The sequence below is a fragment of the Palaemon carinicauda genome, chromosome 3 (genome assembly GCF_036898095.1).
Source record: "Palaemon carinicauda isolate YSFRI2023 chromosome 3, ASM3689809v2, whole genome shotgun sequence".
NCBI classification, from domain to species: domain Eukaryota; kingdom Metazoa; phylum Arthropoda; class Malacostraca; order Decapoda; family Palaemonidae; genus Palaemon; species Palaemon carinicauda.
The window spans coordinates 29,327,186-29,333,840 of NC_090727.1; positions in this window are offsets into that span (position 1 = coordinate 29,327,186).

The window sequence follows — 6,655 nt, forward strand, 5'->3', positions numbered from 1 at the left end:
TTTCATGATAAAGTAATGTTTTTTCCATGAAAATGTGATGTCTTTTTCATGAAAAGGTAATGTTGTTTTCATGAAAAGGTAATGTTTTTTCTTTCATGGAAAGGTAATGTTTTTATTCATGGAAAGGTAGTTTTTTTTTTCATGAAAAAGTAATGTTGTTTTCATGATAAAGTAATGTTTATTCCATGAAAAGGTGATGTTGTTTTCATGAAAAGGTAATGTTTTTTTTTTCATGGAAAGGTAATGTTTTTTTTTTTATGAAAAAGTAATGTTTTTTCGTAAAAAGGTAATGTTTTTTTTTTTTTCATGGAAAGGTAATGTTTTTTTTTTCATGAAAAGGTAATGTTTTCATGAAAAGGTAATTTTTTTTTCATGGAAAGGTAATTTTTTTCTTGAAAAAGTAATGTTTTTTTTTTTTTCGTGAAAAGGTAAGGTTTTTTTTTTTTTTCATGAAAAGGTAATGTTTTTTTTTCATGAAAAGGTAATGTTTTTTTTCATGAAAAGGTAATGTTTTTTTCATGAAAAGGTAATGTTTTTTTCATGAAAAGGTAATGTTTTCATGAAAAGGTAATTTTTTTTTCATGGAAAAGTAATTTTTTTCATGAAAAAGTAACGGTATTTTTTTTTTTTTTTTGTGAAAGGGTAATGTTTTTTTCATGAAAAGGTAATGGTTTTTTTTTATGAAAAGGTAATGTTTTTTTTTTTTAATGAAAACGTAATATTGTTTTCATGATAAAGTAATATTTTTTCATGAAAAGGTAATGTGTTTTCATGAATAGGTAATGTGTTTTCATGAAAAGGTAATATCGTTTTCATGATAAAGTAATGTATTTTTTTTTCATGAAAAGGTAATGTTTTTTTCATGTAAAAGTAATGTTTGACACCATGAACAGGATTCTAAAAACTACGCAAGGTTATTAAGATAATAGACTGGTATAGTTTTCATGTTCAAGGAAAACTAACTATTAAGAGATGCAGGGTAAGTTAATCATTTTGTCAAATCATATTCAATGTGTAATCATAATTACATCAATAACTAGAGGGGCACAAAATAGAGCGCAGACCACCGTCACGGCAGCTTATTTCTCGACCTTTTGCTTGACCTTTACCTTTGAACTTAACATGTATTAATTGGCGTGGATTTTCTACACTCAGATATGAACTAAGTTTGAATTCTCTGCGACAACGATGTCCAAACTTATGGCTGATTACGTGAATTGGACATTTTGCTCGACCGTGACCTTGAACTTTAACCTTGACCTTACAAACTTTAATAATTTCCAGCTTTTTACATAATAGTTAATTCCTGCAAGTTCCATTATTAATATTAAAATTGTGACCAGGAAGCTGTTCATATACAAACAAACACACATACAAACAAATACAGAAGCAGGGGTGAAAACACAACCTCCTTTCAACTTCTTCAGGAATAGTGGCATAATTTTAATATATGAAAGTAATTTAAGGGGACCATTTTCTTGCATATTAATTCAACAGTAGAATTGGTTATTCATAATCCCTCCTTTTAGTAATAGGAATTATTGCTTCAAGGATATTTCGTCAGCTTTATTGTTTATCAATGATTATATATTATTCATTAATTATCAGCAAATTTTCATGTTCTGCTTCACTTTAACTTAATGGCAGTATATTTCATCTAATAAAACTTTTCACTCTTTCTCTAAAGAAGTTTTTAAATATCAATATTTTTAGTATTTTAATGAATACTATAAAACAATTTTTTTTTGTATATGCTAAAAAAATTCCTGATAAATCCAAGCGATTTATAAAATTGGAATGTATACAAACAATGTATACACAATGTACTACAATGTAAAAGTTTCATGAATAGGAAAATAAGTATTGATAGAAAAAAACTCAAGTCGTGTATGAAATAATTCATGATACTGCTCTGTTAAAATGCTGTACTTTCTCAACTAAGCACATGGAGAACATCACATATTAATTTTCAATATTTCTAAACGTATAAAACTTTTAATTATATATTACCAAACTTCAGCAATAAATTTGAACACGAACAAAGTACGAATATATCATCACCATGATTAATAATGCGTAAATTATTATTGTTATTATTATTATTATTATTATTATTATTATTATTGTTGTTGTTGTAGTTATTGTTATTGTTATTATTCTTATTATTATTACTTGCTAGGCTACAATCTTAGTTGGAAAAGCAGGATGCTAAAAGTCCAAGGGCTCCAACAGTCAAAATAGTCCAATGAGGAAAAGAAATAAGGAAATAAATAAACTCCAAATGAAGTAAATAATTATTAGATAAAAAATAATAAAACAAACTCATCTATAAACTATAAACACTTCAAAAAACAAGTGGAAAAGAAATAAGATAGAAGAGTGTACCCGAGTGTACCCTCAAGCAAAAGAACTTTAATCCAAGACAGTGGAAGGCCATGGTACAGAGGCTATTACCTACATTATAAAGAAGAAAATAAGATCCCAACGATTTTTTGACATTAGAACCAATAGAAAGAGTTATTGATAATTCATTAAGCTGAAGTTAATTCATAAAACCGGAATTACATTGACCCAACACAATATATTAACCTAAGAATGACCATTTTTTTAATGATATCCACATTTTATTTATCCTTTTCAACATAGATCTTTGCATCCTTGTAAAACATTTCAGTAAACGTCATTCATGTGACCTAGATCTTTGCTTACCAATAAAACGTTTCAGTAAACGTCATTCATGTGACCTAGATCTTTGCTTATCAATAAAACATTTCAGCAAAATTCCTTCATGGAACCTAGATCTTTGCATACCAATAAAACATTTCAGTAAAAGTCATTCATGGAACCTAGATCTTTGCATACCAATAAAACATTTCAGTAAAAGTCATTCATGGAACCTAGATCTTTGCATACCAATAAAACATTTCAGTAAAAGTCATTCATGGAACCTAGATCTTTGCATACCAATAAAACATTTCAGTAAAAGTCATTCATGGAACCTAGATCTTTGCATACCAATAAAACATTTCAGTAAAAGTCATTCATGGAACCTAGATCTTTGCATACCAATAAAACATTTCAGTAAAAGTCATTCATGGAACCTAGATCTTTGCATACCAATAAAACATTTCAGTAAAAGTCATTCATGCAACCTAGAATTTTGCATATTAATAAAACATTTCAGTAAACGTCATTCATGCACCCTAGATCTTACCATACCAATAAAACATATCAGTAAAAGTCTTTCACGCAACTTAGATCTTTTATTTTCGTAACGCATGGATTCCTTTTAACTGCTGCCTCGCAAAATCTAGCAATTGTCAAAGATAATACATTAGATTCTTGCGTGCAAACCACAACGTCGTCACAGCTCAAGAGATTGCCTGCTATTGCAAACGGACGGGAAACGCTAAACGTAGTCCCGCGAGAAACATTTGCCATGACACGTGATGTCGCATGAATATAAAATTTTCTTTTGTCCTTTCTTCTTCCGTACATTCATTTATTCTACGTAAAATTGCACCAGGCAACATAGCCTGTATTAAGGCAATCGTAGAAAAACAAAATGGGAAAAACTTTACCATTGTTCATGGAGACAGTTATTGGGTCACGCAAGTTTTATATATATATATATATATATATATATATATATATATATATATATATATATATATATATATATAAATAATGCATGAGGTGGGCAGGAGATTACAATGACCCTAATGCAGCTGTCGGAACTCGCTGAAAGATGCAAAGTTTCTCAGTAGGTGCTTGAATCAAAATAATATATATATATATATATATATATATATATATATATATATATATATATATATATATATATATATATATATCACAAGCACACGTGATTTCAATCAATGTAAATATAACCCACGAACGGCATTTAATACCGAATTCTATTTTGGGAATATATATCCACCTGAAATTCATTTTATGGTAACAGCTTCTGGCCGGGTGGAAATTCGAACTCCCACCTGTGGGCCGGAAACCATGCCAGCAACGGCTCTACCGACTGAGCTATCAAGAGGTGGGGGTTCGAATTTCCACCCGGCCAGAAGCTGTTACCATAAAATGAATTTCAGGTGGATATATATTCCCAAGATAGAATTCGGTATTAAATGCCGTTCGTGGGTGATATATATATATATATATATATATATATATATATATATATATATATATATATTCATATATTTATATATATATATATATATATATATATATATATATATATAATTATATATATATATATATTGACCTTGACCTTCTAAAATTGAATCATTTCCAGCTTTTTACATACCACTTAATCACTGCAAGTTTCATTACTCTACGATTAAAATTGTGGCGAGGAACCTGTTCACAAACAATCACACAAACAAACATAAACACACAAACAAGGGTGAAAACATAACCTCCTTCCAACTTCGTTGGGGGAGGTAATCATTATTTAAGAATACGATGAGATTACTTTAGCTGAAGTTCTAGTACCATTCCCCTTAATACATGAAATTGTATGATTCTCCAAATAAACTTTTAATGATGATCAATTTGAATTGTAATTACGCTACTGATAATAAGAATGGAATGGGTGCTTACGGAGACTGCATTATTGTAATAGAAATGTCTAGTATTTCCAGTAGGTGTTCTAATATGTATATATATATATATATATATATATATATATATATATATATATGAATATATATATATATATATATATATATATATATATATATATATATATATGTGTGTGTGTGTGTGTATATATAATGTATATACAGTATATATATAATGTAAATACAGTATATATATATGTATATATATGTATATATGTGTGTATATATATATATATATATATATATATATATATATATATATATATATGTATATATCAAGTTTATTCACTTTTAGAATCTACTGCTTGTATGAGTTTTATATTTTTCTCAATAGAAATTAGTGGACTTTTCCAATCCAGACTTGAAAAAAATATGGAAAATGAAACGTGGATGGAAATTTAAAACAAGGAAACTTTAGCCTTCCTCATACAAGGAATTGAGTCTCGTGTGTTAAATTACAGTGAATGCCCAAGCGAAGAACAGCCACTGGACAGTGGTGGCCGATGTAGTAACGTCCCTGACTGGTGAACCCCAGACTGGGGATGGAGTCCCGCTCAAACTCGTTAGTTTCTTTGGTCGCTGCAATCTCACCATCCTTGTGAGTTAAGGATGGGGGCTGGTGTTGGGGCAGCCTATAGGTCTAGCTGTTGAGTCGTCAGCAGCCATTACCTGGCACTCCTTGGTCCTAGCTTGGGTGGAGAGGGGGCTATGGCGTTGATCATGTATATTTGGTCAGTCTCTAGAGGGTATTGTGCTGCTTGATAGGGCAATGCCACTGTCCCTTGCCTCTGCCATTCATGAGCGGTCTCTAAACCTTTTAAACCTTTAATTGTACTAAGCTATAAAGTCATAAAGCTTATCAATATGCTTATTTCTTTTACTGTCTTCTTTTCATTGCGATATATAATTTACGTTCATTCAATATGATCTATAGGAGAGAGAGAAAGTGGTATCCAAGGGATCTGTTCTCTTTAAAGGACAATAATCTAATATGGTTGGCTCAAAACTTTCCTCAAAACTGATCGGGTTTTTACAAAGATATTAATTCCCTTTCTTTTCCAAAACTTTGTAGTCATAATGAAATTTGTAAAAGAAAGGCATATAGAATAGTAGTAATATGTATATTAAATATTTGGAGAGAGAGAGAGAGAGAGAGAGAGAGAGAGAGAGAGAGAGAGAGAGATAGAGAGAGAGAGAGAGAGAGAGAGAGAGAGAGAGAGAGAGAGAGAGAGAGAGAGAGAGAGGTGCATTATAAATTTATGAAAGAAAGGAATATAGAATAGTAATATGTACAGTATATTGATTATTTGAGAGAGAGAGAGAGAGAGAGAGAGAGAGAGAGAGAGAGAGAGAGAGAGAGAGAGAGAGAGAGAGAGAGAGGTGGATCATAATTTTGTAAAATAAAGGCATTTCAGATAGTAGTAATATGTAAATTGATTATTTGAGAGAGAGAGAGAGAGAGAGAGAGAGAGAGAGAGAGAGAGAGAGAGAGAGAGAGAGAGATGGTGGATTATAATATCCCAAGTGTGATTTGATTGCAAATTTTAGGTGTATTTACTGAAGACTTTTTTTAGGCTATTTAATTATGTAGAATAACACCATACGCATCTTAACCCTTTCACTACCATTAGTGACTTAATCAAAATTTGGAAAAGGAAACTCACTTTTAAAATCTTCCAAACTATAGAGAGTTGAGATTCAATGGAAAGGTCTTGATAAGAGCTTTCTAATATATATAAAAAAGTTACGGTATTTATGGTATTGAAATTTCTTTGGTACATCAGCAGTTTCGTTGAGTTCACCACTGGCAGTGAAAGGGTTAAGTCAGGTGAGCCCGTTTTCAGAGATGGGGAAATATAATGGACCAGAGACAGGTGAGGGAGGTGACATTGTCTTGCCCAAGTTAGAGATCCTAACTTTCAGTTGCTGGTCTTCAAATATGGAAGAGCTTAGTAATTAGTAAGAATTAAGATCTCATGATCTATTGATGTTTTAATATATACAAACATTGTGATTGT